The sequence below is a fragment of the Gopherus flavomarginatus genome, chromosome 6 (assembly GCF_025201925.1).
Source record: "Gopherus flavomarginatus isolate rGopFla2 chromosome 6, rGopFla2.mat.asm, whole genome shotgun sequence".
NCBI classification, from domain to species: domain Eukaryota; kingdom Metazoa; phylum Chordata; order Testudines; family Testudinidae; genus Gopherus; species Gopherus flavomarginatus.
The window spans coordinates 63,275,003-63,289,687 of NC_066622.1; positions in this window are offsets into that span (position 1 = coordinate 63,275,003).

Below are 14,685 nucleotides of genomic sequence, written 5' to 3' on the forward strand. Positions count from 1 at the left end.
TGCTTTTGTGTGGACTACCACAAGCTAAATGCTGTAACTCACTCAGAGAACTATCCAAAGCCACGCACAGATGAGCTATTGTCCAGTTCATCTCCACCCTAGACTTAACAAAGGTGTACTGGCAAGTGCCACTAGATGACCCAGCCAAGGAAAGGTCAGCCTTCATCACCCATGTAGGGCTGTATGAATTTAATGTGCTCCCTTTCAGATTGCGAAATGCACCTGGTAGATAACTGCGAGACTGGTAGATAACTTCTGGCTAGATTTGGGGAATTTGCAGTCGCCTACCTTGACGATGTGGCTATATTCTCAGATTCATGGGCAGAACACCTAGAACACCTCCAAGCTGTCCTCTGGTGCATAAAGGAGGCAGAATAAACCATTAAGGCCAAAAAGTGTTGAATAGGCCTAAACAGTGTAAAGTACCTTGGACACCAGGTGGGTCAAGGAACTATCAACCCCCTGCACGCTAAAGTAAATGCTATCCATAATTGTCCTGTCCCTACGTCAAAAAAGCAAGTCCAATCCTTCTTGGGCTTGGCTGGGTATTACCAATGATTTGTACCACACTACAGCCAAATTGCCACCCCACTGACAGACCTGACCAAGAAAAAACAGCCAAATGCAGTTCAGTGGATTGAGAAGTATCAGAAAGCCTTTAACCAGCTTAAGGAGGCCCTTTCATCTGACCCTGTACTTCAACCAACGTTTCATCATAACCACAGATGTGTCCGAGTGTGGTGTAGGAGCAGTTTTAACGCAGGAAGGACCAAATCAACAATTCCATCCTGTCGCATTTCTCAGCAAAAAATTTCTGAGCTGGAAAGCCGCTCGTCAGTCTCAGAAAAAGAATGTTACATCATTGTGTATGCTCTGGAGAAGCTATACCTATACGCTTGGGGGTGGTGTTTCCACGTGCAGACTGGCCATGCTGCACTGAAGTGGCTTTACACAGTCAAAGAATCTGACAAAAAAACTTCTTTGGTGGAGTTTAGCTCTTCAAGACTTTTATTTTGAAATACAACACATTTCAGGGTGAATACTCACTTTGTCAGATGCACTCTCCTGGGAAGGTTTCCCAGAATCAGCTGGGTAAAAATGTCCCTGTATTCTAAGTCATTGTAGTCCTTAAAATGTGGAAAATACTGTTTATTTCTTCATGTAATTAGTAGTAAAATTAGAGGTGCATGTATCTTGTTAACTCTATTTTCCTAAACCTCCATGAAGAAATTCCAGCTGGTGTTGGACCCACCCTGAACCAGGCTGCCCAACATAGTCTGTGATTTGAGGGGCCTGTGATAAATGTCCGCCTTTTGTTGCCCTGTCTGCCTCTCCCCTGGAGAACAACAACTATGCTGTAAGAAGCTTTGGCCAGGTATGAAAAAATCATTATTATACCTAGAAACTACTCATTTAAAACCCCAGCTATGTAAGTAGATCAGGAAATGTCTAGGAAGACACGATTAGGTTTATCCCTTTTATTTCATTATGGCTTTTTGATTCCTCTGTGCTAACCCCAAGTGCTTTTGTTTTGCTTGTAACCTTTAAGCTGGACCTCAAGAAAGCTATTTTTGGTGCTTAATCCTTGTAGTTGCTCTTTTAAAATCTAGCGATAGCCTGAGTTCCCAGATGCATTTTCTTTCTTTTTTTTATTAAATAAAATTAACCTTTTTTAAGAACACAATTGGATTTTTGTGTCCCTAAGAGGTTTGTACATATGTCATTTAATTAGCTGGTGGCAACAGCTGTTATCTTTTTTTTCCCTTTCTTTCTCAGCTTTTCCTTGGGAGGAGGAGGTGAAGGGGCTTGAGGGTACTCCACAGGAAGGAAGTGTGCCTTCCTGGGCTCTCAAAGGGATTCTGCACTTGGGTGGTAGCAGCATCTACCCATCCAAGTGTTGACGGGGGGGGGGGGGGGGGGGGAGAAAAGCTCCAAGTGACTGGCAATATGGCGTGGGGTCAGAAGTTTACATTCTCAGGCCTGCTAGCTAGCATGAGTATATGTAATCATTTATCATTTTCTTTTGTTCATGGTACAAGATGTAATCGATCAAAGGGGCGGGGTCAGTAGTATGGGTTAAGGATATAGTTAATTTAAAGATCCGGTAGTTAATGAATTGTAAATGATGAATTGTAGCACCTGTGAACATCTCTATAAACAAGTGAGGTATATAAGACATGGCAACGGATAGTGATTCGTGCAGGATTTGAGACTGATAGCTCCCTGTGCCTTATTTGACTTCAAATAAACTTGCTTCTCCACTCCGGTGTGGTCATTGGGGATACGAACACCGGGCAAACAAACCTCAACTGTTGCCCCCTGCAACAGCTTTGGCGAGCCAGGCAGGAGATGAAAATTAGCTTTGCCCGGATCCTCTCCGATGGCCGATGGCTTGTGACAGTCGCTGATGCCCAGCGCGCACCGGTGCTCTCACCGGGGTCCTCGGCGAAGTCTAGTACGGTCGACCCCGGGAGGCACAACGGTGCAACGCCCCAGAACGTGGAGACGCTTTGGTCCCGAGCGACGGTGAGAAACCAGTCTCGGGGATAAGGTAGGATATAAGTTAAAGGGTTTAATCTGTCACCTGTTAGGACCTGGGGACGCCCAGGGTCTCCCTGTAAGGAAATGGGACAGGGACAGTTACAGGATAAGGTAGCGTGCACGCCTTTAGAATGCATTCTGGTTGCATTCTGGTTAACTGGAAAATCTTTGGAATGGATCCACTAACTAAAGGTAAACTAAAAAGATATTGTACAATAGATTGGCCTCTATACCAGCTGGAGGATCAGAAACGGTGGCCACCGGAGGGTTTGATTAATTATAATACGATCCTCCAACTTCTCTTATTTTGTCAGTGAACTGGTAAATGGAATGAGCATATGTATGGTCAGATATTTATGTCATTATGGAACAGAAAAAGACGGTTACTCACCTTTGTAACTGTTGTTCTTCAAGATGTGTTGCTCACATCCATTCCAGTTAGGTGTGCGCGCCGCGCGTGCACGTTCGTCGGAAACTTTTTTACCCTAGCAACTCCAGTGGGCCGGCAGGTCGCCCCCTGGAGTGGCGCCGCCATGGCGCCCAATATATATCCCTGCCGGCCCACCCGCTCCTCAGTTCCTTCTTGCCGGCTACTCCGACAGTGGGGAAGGAGGGCGGGTGTGGAATGGATGTGAGCAACACATCTCGAAGAACAACAGTTACAAAGGTGAGTAACCGTCTTTTCTTCTTCGAGTGATTGCTCACATCCATTCCAGTTAGGTGAATCCCAAGCCATACCTAGGCGTTGGAGTCGGAGCGAGAAGTCGCGGCATGGAGCACTGCAGATCCAAAGGCCGCATCCTCTCTTGACTGCTGGACCAGGGCGTAGTGGGAAGCAAAGCTGTGGAACGATGACCAGGTCGCTGCCCGACAGATTTCCTGGATGGGCACACGGGCGAGGAAAGCCAGCGACGACGCCTGCGCCCTGGTAGAATGCGCAGTCACACGGCCCGTAGGGACGTGGGCCAAGTCATAGCAGGTCCTGATACAGGACGTTACCCAAGAGGATAACCTCTGGGAGGAGATAGGAAGCCCTTTCATGCGATCCGCTACCGCCACGAAAAGCTGGGGGGATTTGCGGAAGGGCTTAGTCCTCTCCACGTAGAACGCGAGAGCCCTACGGACATCAAGCGAGTGGAGCTGCTGCTCCCTGCCTGAGGAGTGAGGTTTCTGGAAAAAAACCGGAAGGAATATCTCTTGGCTGATGTGGAAGGACGAGACTACCTTGGGAAGAAAGGCAGGGTGTGGTCTCAGCTGCACCTTATCTTTGTGGAAGACTGTATATGGGGGATCTACCACAAGAGCCCGGAGTTCCGACACCCGTCTAGCTGAGGTGATAGCTACTAGAAAGGCAGTCTTCCAAGAGAGGTAAAGCAGGGAGCAAGTGGCTAACGGTTCAAAGGGGGGTCCCATGAGCCGGGACAACACCAGGTTAAGATCCCAGGTTGGAGCAGGGAGACGGACGTTAGGGTATAAACGTTCCAGCCCCTTAAGGAATCTAGACACCGTCGGGTGAGAAAAAACAGAGCGACCATCCGCACCCGGGTGAAAGGTGGAGATAGCTGCCAGGTGGACTCGCAACGACGATATGGCCAGACCTTGCTGTTTGAGGGACCAAACGTAGTCTAAGATGTCGGCCACCGAAACTTCCATAGGGCAGAGATTTCTCTCCACGCACCAACAGGAGAAACGCTTCCACTTGGCCGAATATGTCGCTCTCGTGGAAGGCTTCCTGCTGCCCAAAAGCACCTCCCTCACCGGTGTGGAGCAGCGCAGCTCAGAACCGGTCAGCCACGCAGGAGCCACGCCGCTAGGTGCAGCGACTGCAGGTCCGGGTGACAGAGGGTCCCGTGCTCCTGGGTAATCAGGTCCGGGTGAAGGGGCAGGGGAACTGGGTCGGCTATGGTCAGGTCCAGCAGCATGGGGTACCAGTGTTGCCTGGGCCATGCCGGGGCTACCATGATCACGTGAGCCCTGTCCCTGCGCACCTTCAGAAGGACCCTGTGGACCAGAGGGAACGGGGGAAACGCATAGTACAAGTGGGTCGACCACTGAATAAGGAAGGCATCCGCTATCGACCCGGGCTCCCTGCCCTGAAAGGAGCAGAACGCTTGGTACTTCTTGTTCCCCCTGGACGCGAAGAGGTCCACGCGGGAATAACCCCACCTCCGGAAGATGGAGAGGGCGACGTCCGGGCGAAGGGACCACTCGTGCGACAGGAAGGATCTGCTCAAGCGATCCGCCAGCGTGTTCCGTACTCCGGGGAGGAAGGAAGCTGTGAGGTGAATGGAGTGGGCTACACAAAAGTCCCAGAGTCGCATCGCCTCGTGACACAGGGGGGAGGATCTGGTGCCGCCTTGCTTGTTGATATAATACATGGTCGTCGTGTTGTCGGTGAACACTGCGACACAACGACCCTGAAGCTGATGGCAGAACGTTTGACAAGCAAGGCGGACCGCTCTCAACTCCCGCATGTTGATGTGCAACCCCACCTCCTCCTGGGACCACAGGCCCTGCGTTCTCAGGCTCCCTAGGTGGGCCCCCCAGCCTAGATCTGAGGCATCCGTTGTCAGGGACACCGAGGGCTGAGGTGGGTGGAAAGGGAGCCCCGCACATAGCACGGACTGGTCTAGCCACCAGCCGAGAGAATCTAACACCCTTTGGGGGATTGTGATCAGCATGTCTAGCGGCTGTCTTGCCGGCCGGTAATGATCGATGAGCCACAACTGGAGGGGCCTCATGCGGAGCCGAGCGTAACCGGTCACAAAGGTGCAAGCCGCCATGTGGCCTAACAGGGCTAGACATGTCCGCACTGATGTCAAGGGGGCCGCCCGCAGTCGTTGAACGATCGCCGACAAAGCCTGGAACCTCTGCAATGGCAGTAAGGCCCTGGCCACAGTGGCGTCCAGGACGGCCCCGATGAATTCCACCCTCTGCGTGGGAATCAGGGTGGACTTGTCCGTGTTTATCAAGAGGCCCAAAGTAGCGAACATGCCGGTGATCACGCGGACATGGCTGCAGACTTGTTGTTCCGACGTGCCCCGAATCAACCAATCGTCTAGATAAGGAAACACGTGGATACGATTGCGCCGAAGATGCGCCACAACAACTGCCATGCATTTTGTAAACACTCTCGGGGCCGTGGAAAGGCCAAATGGGAGGACTGCAAATTGGTAATGAAGGGGGCCCACCATGAAGCGAAGGAAACGTCTGTGGTGTGGCCAAATGGCAATGTGAAAATACGCGTCCTGCATGTCGAGGGCGGCGTACCAGTCTCCCGGATCCAGGGATGGGATAATGGTCCCCAGGGATACCATGCGGAACTTCAACTTCACCAGGTATTTGTTGAGCTCTCGCAGGTCGAGGATAGGCCTGAGGCCTCCCTTGGCCTTGGGGATCAGAAAGTAGCGGGAATAAAACCCCTTGCCTTTCTCGTTTTCCGGAACCGCCTCTATAGCTCCTTTGCTGAGGAGCGTCTGTACCTCCTGTCGAAGGAATTGCTCGTGAGAGGGGTCCCTGAAGAGGGACGAGGAAGGGGGGCGGGAAGGAGGAAATGATACAAACTGCAGGCGGTATCCCGTCTGCACCGTGCGTAAGACCCAGCGGTCCGATGTTATTTGGGTCCACGCCGGGAGGAAAAACGAAAGGCGGTTGGAAAACAGGGGGGAAGGATCCATGGGGGAAACTGTTACTGCGCCCTCGGGCGCACCTTCAAAATGAAGGCTTGGGTCCAGGCGGGGGCTTAGAGGAGCCTTGGTTCTGCCCCCCTTGGTTCCCCGAATGCCTGCGCCTTCCATTCCTGCCGCGGCGCCTGTTAAGGTCCTGCCGCTGGCGGAACTGGGAATACGGCCTGCGCCGCTGTTGTTGCTGTGGCCGGAAGGGTCTGCGTTGCGTTCCCGGTGTGTGCATCCCGAGGGACCGCATAATGACCCGATTATCCTTCAGACTCTTGAGTCTGGGGTCTGTCTTTTCAGAAAACAGGCCCTGGCCTTCGAAAGGGAGGTCCTGGATGGTATGCTGGAGCTCCGGCGGAAGGCCAGAAACCTGCAGCCAGGAGATGCGACGCATCGTTACTCCTGACGCGAGGGTACGGGCAGCCGAGTCTGCAGCGTCCAAAGAAGCTTGCAAGGACGTGCGTGCAACCTTCTTGCCTTCATCTAAGATGGCTGCAAATTCCTGGCGAGCGTCTTGCGGCAGCAGCTCCTTGAATTTGTCTGCTGCCACCCAGGAGTTGAAGGCGTATCTGCTCAGCAGGGCTTGCTGGTTCGAAACCCTGAGCTGCAGCGCCCCAGCCGAGTATACTTTACGGCCGAGGAGGTCCATTCGCCTGGCCTCTCTGGATTTGGGGGCTGGAGCCTCCTGCCCATGACGCTCTTTGTCATTCACCGATTGAACCACCAGGGAACACGGTGTCGGGTGTACATGGAGGTACTCATAGCCTTTAGAAGGGGCCATGTACTTCCTCTCGACGCCCCTCGCTGTAGGGGGGATGGAGGCCGGAGACTGCCAGATGGTATTGGCGTTGGCCTGGATGGTTCTTATGAAGGGCAGGGCGACCCTGGTGGGAGCATCCGCTGAGAGGATGGTGACGATCGGGTCCTCTATTTCCGAGACCTCCTCGGCTTGCAGACTCAGATTCTGAGCTACTCGCCTGAGGAGGTCTTGGTGCGCCCTGAGATCCAGCGGGGGGGGGGGGCTGTTGGAGGAGGTACCAGCCACCGCTTCATCAGGGGAGGAGGATGAGGAGACCCCCGGCAAGAGAGTGTCTAATGGAGGGTCTCCCTCGGCCCTCGCCTCTGCCTCAGGAGCCAGAGCGGAGTCTTGCTGCTTGGACCCTTCCTCCCCATCCGGGGAGGGAGGGGGGCGAGACAATGAGGCTTCCGGCGCCCTGTGCTCCGCCGTCGCAGGCCTAGCAGGGAGCTGTTGGGGCCCCTGGGCTTGATGGTATGCCCAGGGTGTCCAGAACCCCCATTGCTGCGGGCCTTGGTCGTGTTGTGGCGGATCGTTAAATAGCGCCGCCTGCCGGTCGGTGCCCAGCGCATACCCGCTGTCCGTTTGGGAGGAGACCGACGGCTGTCTAGAAGGCCACGGCGGGGCTGACCCTGGTTGGTAAGGGTCTGCGCGGGTCGGCATGGACGAATGTCTCGGTGCCGGGATCGGGACCGGGACCGGGTTCTGTCTCGGTGCCGGGATCTGGACCGGTACCGGCCGCCGCTTCGGTGCCGGGATCGGGACCGGGACCTGCCACCAGCTCGGTGCCGGGAGGTCGACCGGGACCGGGACCTGCCACCAGCTCGGTGCCGGGAGGTCGACCGGTGCAGCGAGTAACGTCGGGACTGGCTCCTGGAGTCACGGTGCCGGTATCGGCGGCTGGAGTCCGACCGCGACCGTCTTGAGGCCGACCGGCGCCGCGAGTGCGACCGGTACCGCCGGGGAGAGCGGTGCCGGGACTGCTAGCGGCGATGGGATCTCGATCTGCCGTGCCGCCGGGACCTGGACCGTGAGCGCGAGTCCCGAGACGGTGCCGTCATCATGGGCTTGCCTCTGGACGCGACCCGCACCGGAGGTACCGGGGGTGGCAGCTGAGTGGGCTCAGTCAAGGCTATGAGGTCCCGAGCCGAGGCGAAGGTCTCCGGCGTGGATGGGACCAATATCTCAACCCCAGATCTCATGGGGGAGCTTGGCGGCACCGGACTCGACGGACCCGCCGGGCCCGGAGTCGACGGTGCCGGCGGTGCCGCGGCCGATGATGAGGCCGGGCGCTCCAGTCGGGTCTGCCTGGCCGGAGTAGCAGACTTCGACGGCCTCGGTTCTGTCCCCGGTGCCGGAGAAGGTCGGTGCCGGGGAGTCTTTTCGGTGCCGGTGCGATCCGGTGCCGGCGCCGAGATCACGGCCTGTGAAGCCGCCGGGTCAAGTGCCGCCTCCATAAGGAGAGTTCGGAGTCTTTGATGCCTCTCCTTCTTTGTTCTTGGCTTAAAAGCCTTGCAGATGCGGCACTTGTCCGATCCGTGCGATTCCCCCAGGCACTTCAGGCACGCGTCGTGGGGGTCGCTGGTGGGCATAGGCTTCTTGCAGGCCGCACACTGCTTGAAGCCTGGCGAACCAGGCATGAGCCCGGTGCCGGGTGCTGGGAAGGGCTAAGCCCCCGGCGAACAACTATTTACAACCTATTTAACTTAATTACTACTATCTACACTTAACAATCTAACTAACAACTATAACAGTACGAGAGATAATCGAGAGATAACAAGGAGAGCTAGGGACGTGGAGGACAGCTATGCCGCGCTCCACAGTTCCAACGACCGACACGGCGGTAAGAAGGAACTGAGGAGCGGGTGGGCCGGCAGGGATATATATTGGGCGCCATGGCGGCGCCACTCCAGGGGGCGACCTGCCGGCCCACTGGAGTTGCTAGGGTAAAAAAGTTTCCGACGAACGTGCACGCGCGGCGCGCACACCTAACTGGAATGGATGTGAGCAATCACTCGAAGAAGAACAGATATTTTAAAGCAGTGTAATTTGATTCCAACAGGCTTAGGAAAGAGTTGTGAAAATGTTCAAAACTCATTATTTACTGTAATAGCAGGAGCGGGGTCACATTTGGCCACAGCACCCCCACCATATGGTGACAAAGTCCCCTCAGCCCCGCCAATTGAGCCCTCCACAGGTTCGTACCCTTTAATTACTGAAACCTGAAATCACTCGCAATGCTACGGCTACTCACGACGCAGCCACTATGCAGGTGTACTCTCATGTTCCTTTTAATCCTGTGGATCTAGCAGCTTTCAAAGCGCAGGCAGAGGAATTCTCAACCAACCCCTCCCGATTTATCTCAGTTTTTGAAGGCTGTCTTGTTAGTCATAAACCTGACTGGGATGACTGCCAGGTACTTTTATGCACAGGCTGAGACCTCACTACTGCTGCAATCGCTTTTCTCTGTCCGTTCCCCACCTGCTGCTGGCCTCTGTGGGGGGACAGTATTAATGTTTCTCAGTTCTTGATTTAAAGGATGCCTTCTTCACGATTCCGGTGGACCCCCAGTCCCAGGAAATTTTCTTCTTCGAATGGGAAGACGCAAACAAGAATAAAAGGCAGCTGTGTTGGACGGTGCTGGCACAAGGATTTAAGAACTCCCCCACTCTCTTCAGCCAAGCTATCTCAGGACTTGGAAGAATGGGAAAATGAGAACAAAGTCCTTCTCCTGCAGTACATTGATGATTTATTAATAGCAGCAGTGGGACCAGAAGTATGTCTCCAGGCAACCGTAAGTCTTTTAAACTTTCTTGGGCTGCGGGGGTATTGCGTGTCAAGAAATAAAGCCCAAATTGCCCTCCCTGAAGTACGTTACCTAGGCTTCCAGATCAGACACATTTTACTGGACAACAGAGGCAAATAATGCCTTTACCTTAATAAAAAGAAAACTGATGGAAGCCCCAGCCCTGGGTCTGCCCGATCTCTCTAAGCCCTTCCAATTGTATGTACATGAAAGAAGAGGGGTGGCCCTGGGACTACTTATACAGTTATTGGGCTCCTGGAAACATCCAGTGGCTTATTTCTCCAAACAATTGGATCAGGTTGCTAAGGGGTGGCCGGCATGCTTATGGGCAGTTGCAGCTACAGCTCTGGTGTTAGAGGAAGCAGAAAAACTGACTTTGGGGGGGCACTGTCCAAGTATACACTCCACACATGGTACAAGCCTTACTGAACACAAAGGGGGGTCTCTGGCTCACCCAAGCTTGAGTAGCCCGGTATCAGGCTAAGCTCTTAGAGAACCCCGAAGTTACCCTGCAGGCTTCCCCTCCCTTAACCCGGCCACTCTGCTGCCAGAAACAGAGGGCCAAGAACATGACTGCTTGGAAGTTATAGATGCCCAGTATTCCAGCCATCAGGATTTAAAAGATCAACCTCTCCCTAACGCAGACTATAAGTGGTACACAGATGGCAGTAGCACTGTTGTAAATGGACTTAGAAGGGCGGGCTATGCTGTTGTGTCTCTCCATGAAACTGTGGAGGCAAAACGCCTGCCCCCTGGGACCTCAGCCCAGCTAGCTGAAATAGTGGCTTTAACTCGTGCGCTTGAATTGTCAAAAGGGAAAAGAGTTAATATCTTCACGGACTCTAAATATGCTTTTGGTGTGCTGCATGCCCACGCAGGTCTGTGGAAACAAAGGGGATTACTGATGGCTCAGGGCTCTCCGGTCAAGCACGGGTTACAGATTCTTCGGCTTTTGGAAGCCGTACATCTCCCCTTAGAGGTAGCAGTAATGCACTGCAAGGCTCATCAAAAGGAGGACCACAGTATTAATCGAGGCAACACTAGAGCAGATAGAGAAGCCAAGCGGGCTGCCACTTTAGAACTGGGACTAGCCGAGGGTGTCTATCTCCACGCCTTGATTCCATCACTAGGGGACCTCCCTACCCCGCAGTATACGAGTGAGGAGTTAGAATGGGCTGAATCTCTTGGGCTTCAGGAGGAAAAAGGATGGTTCCATTCCACGGAGGGAAAGGTCTTGTTACCAAGGTGTACGATGCGACCAGTATTATAAAAACTACACCAAACCTCTCATGCGGGCAGGGAAGCTTTGACCCAGCTTACACAGACATCACCTCAGGACTTCAGCCCCTAGCGTCCCAGATATCTGCGGAGTGCCTTACTTGCCAGAAAAATAATCCTCGACCAGGGAATCCAGTTATACCAGCTACCCTAGAACCCACTCTGGGCCCCAGGCTAGTGTGGCAAATTGACTTTACCGAACTTCCTCGAGCCCAGGGGTATAGAAACCTCCTTGTCCTGGTGGATCGTTTCAGTGGGTGGCCTGAAGCTTTTCCCTGCCGAAATAACACTGCTAAGACTGTGGCTCTTAAACTTGTTACAGAAATTTTTCCTAGATTTGGCCTGCCTCGATGGATGAAGTCTGACCAGGGAACACACTTCACCTCAAAGATTGTCCAGAATGTCTCGGACATCCTCCAGCTCAACTGGAAACTTCACACCCCTTGGAGGCCACAGGCCAGTGGAGTGGTAGAACGCACTAATCAGACACTGAAAAGGCACCTAGCCAAAATATGTCAGGAAGCGTCTTTAAAGTGGCCCGATGCCCTACCCTTGGTTTTACTCCGCATTCGGGCTCTTCCTAAGGGTAGAACTGGTTTAATCCCCTTCGAGATTATGTTTGGAAGGGCATGGCCTATGAATGGTACCCCGATCCTGCTAGGGGAATGGGAGGTTGGGTGTGGATATTTGTCTCAGTGTATGTGTTCTCTGTCTGCTGTTTTATGTTCCCTTCACAGGTACATCAGGGACTCTCAGCCACTCCCTTTGGATGCACCTGTCCATTCCCTACAGCCTGGTGACTTCGTCCTCATCCGTACCTGGAAGGATGAACCCCTCCTGGAAAAGTGGAAAGGACCCTATCTCGTCTTACTGGTTTCCCACACGGCGGCTAAAGTAGAGGGAGACAAGAGTTGGATTCACTACTCCCAACTAAAAGCTTTACCTCCACCGCAGAATCCAGACCCTGAGCAGTGGACGGCTCAGCCTACCGGGACCGGAGCATCGGAAGATTTGGGATTCAAGTTATTATTTAAACGCAAATCACTCTAATTTGGCCATGTTTTTAATACTTGTATGGGTGTTTACTGTTTCTGGACAGCTGGCCCCTTTATCCTTCCGCTCCCCAGAAAATAACTGGTGGGACCTTTTAGCTGTCACAGCCTCTAATTCTTCCCACTTTTGTGTAGGGAGTGGTTACACTTTAGGATCTGTATTTACTACTTGTTTTGTGGGGGTGGCTATGCCCTTGCAAGAAATTCACAAATATACTAAACTTGCTGGTTTCAATATTAAATTAACAGCTGGGCATCTGTCTCGGTTTGGTTCTATCTCAAGTCCTAAGCCCTATACAAACCAGCATCGTCTTCAGATTAGGCTAATGGCTGTGTCCTCAAATGTTACTTCTTGTTTTACTATTGTAGGGGCACGAAAGGTTGGTACTAATTTAACCAACTATGAGATGAATTGTTCTGTTTACCTATGTCCCAGCTAACAGTTCGGGAGGCCCTTGTTCTCTCGGACGATTAACCATGGGGGTTGTCCCTGGCCATGCTCTAGTTTTAAAAACACCTGGACCTACCCGGGCTCGGCATGGCCTGCCTCTGGACGAAACATGATTCTAAGGTAAATTTGGTGTCCAAATCTCAGGCCATAGCCCTTGCTACTTCATTGGTTGGAGTCCCAGGCCTAGCCTTAGATGCAGAGCTCCAGCTTGCTAAAGTGGCCTGTGCTCTTGCCAAGTCCATTCCACTTTAATCTCTGACTTGGCCTCGGAACTCACAGGGGTCCGAGAAGGGGTACTCCAAAATCGCGCTCCAATAGACTACCTCCTCTTAAGGCATAATCACGGCTGTGAGGAATTTAAGGATCTTTGTTGCTTTAACCTTTCTGATCACAGCCAAAGTATTGAAAATAGACTGGCTAAGTTGCATGACATTGTCACTCACATAACGCAAAATAGTGACAATGATTGGTGGGGTGCTTGGGGTCTCAAAAGCATTTTTACCTCCCTGCTAGTGGTGATAGCGATTGGTTTGCTCTTCTGCTGTGGTCTGCAGATAGGAGTGCCTTGCTGTAAAAGTTGTCTTTCTGCCCTCCGTCAGCCAACAGAAATGTACCCCCTTAGGGTGGTCTCACTGCCAACATCAGGTGGCCTACCTTTCAACCTTGTTCTAAGTAATGAATATGAGAAAACTCAATGGAAGGCCTTTGAGTATTCTCAAAGGGGAGTTTGTTGTGGGGGGTGGGGAGAAAAGCTCCAAGTGACTGGCAATATGGCGTGGGGTCAGAAGTTTACATTCTCAGGCCTGCTAGCTAGCATGAGTATATGTAATCATTTATCATTTTCTTTTGTTCACGGTACAAGATGTAATCGATCAAAGGGGCGGGGTCAGTAGTATGGGTTAAGGATATAGTTAATTTAAAGATCCAGTAGTTAATGAATTGTAAATGATGAATTGTAGCACCTGTGAACATCTCTATAAACAAGTGAGGTATATAAGACATGGCAACGGATAGTGATTCGTGCAGGATTTGAGATTGATAGCTCCCTGTGCCTTATCTGACTTCAAATAAACTTGCTTTTCCACTCCGGTGTGGTCATTGGGGATACGCACACCGGGCAAACGAACCCCAACTGTTGCCCCCTGCAACACAAGGTCAGAGAAAAGCTGTAACTTTAATACAAGCCTGGAGTGGCCAGTATTAATTTTTAAAAGCAGCAAAGAGTCCTGTGGCACCTTATAGACTAAACAGATGTATTGGAGCATGAGCTTTCGTGGGTGAATACCCACTTTGTCGGATGCATGTAGTGGAAATTTCCAGGGGCAGGTATATATATGCAAGTAAGAAGCAGGCTAGACATAACGAGGTTAGTTCAATCAGGGAGGATGAGGCCCTCTTCTAGCAGTTGAGGTGTGAAAACCAAAGGAAGAGAAACTGCTTTTGTAGCTGGCTAACCATTCACAGTCTTTGTTTAATCCTGAGCTGATGGTGTCAAATTTGCAGATGAACTGAAGCTCAGCAGTTTCTCTTTGAAGTCTGGTCCTGAAGTTTTTTTGCTGCAGGATGGCTACCTTTAAATCTGCTATTGTGTGTCCAGGGAGATTGAAGTGTTCTCCTACAGGTTTTTTTATATTGCCATTCCTAATATCTGACTTGTGTCCATTTATCCTTCTACATAGGGACTGTCCAGTTTGGCTGATGTACATAGTAGAAGGGCATTGCTGGCATATGATGGCATGTATTACATTGGTGGACGTGCAGGTGAATGAACCAGTGATGGTGTGGCTGACCTGGTTAGGTCCTGTGATGGTGCACCAATTAGAGCACCAGCAGTCAGTCATGTGATAAAAAAACCCCTGCTTCAGCCAGACAGTGTGGGAGTTGGAGCAGAGAGCAGTTTGAAGGAGTTGGAGAAGAGAGACAAAAGGAAAGTTTGGAGGAGTGCTCTGGTGGGCTGAGAAATCCAAAAGAAACCCTAGGTAAGGGGCACCTGGCTTGTGTAGAAGGAGGGCAAGAAGCCCCTTCACAAGCTGAAGGGCAGGAGAGGGAAGCAGCCCAGGGGAAGGAACCGCTAGTTCAAGTGGTTC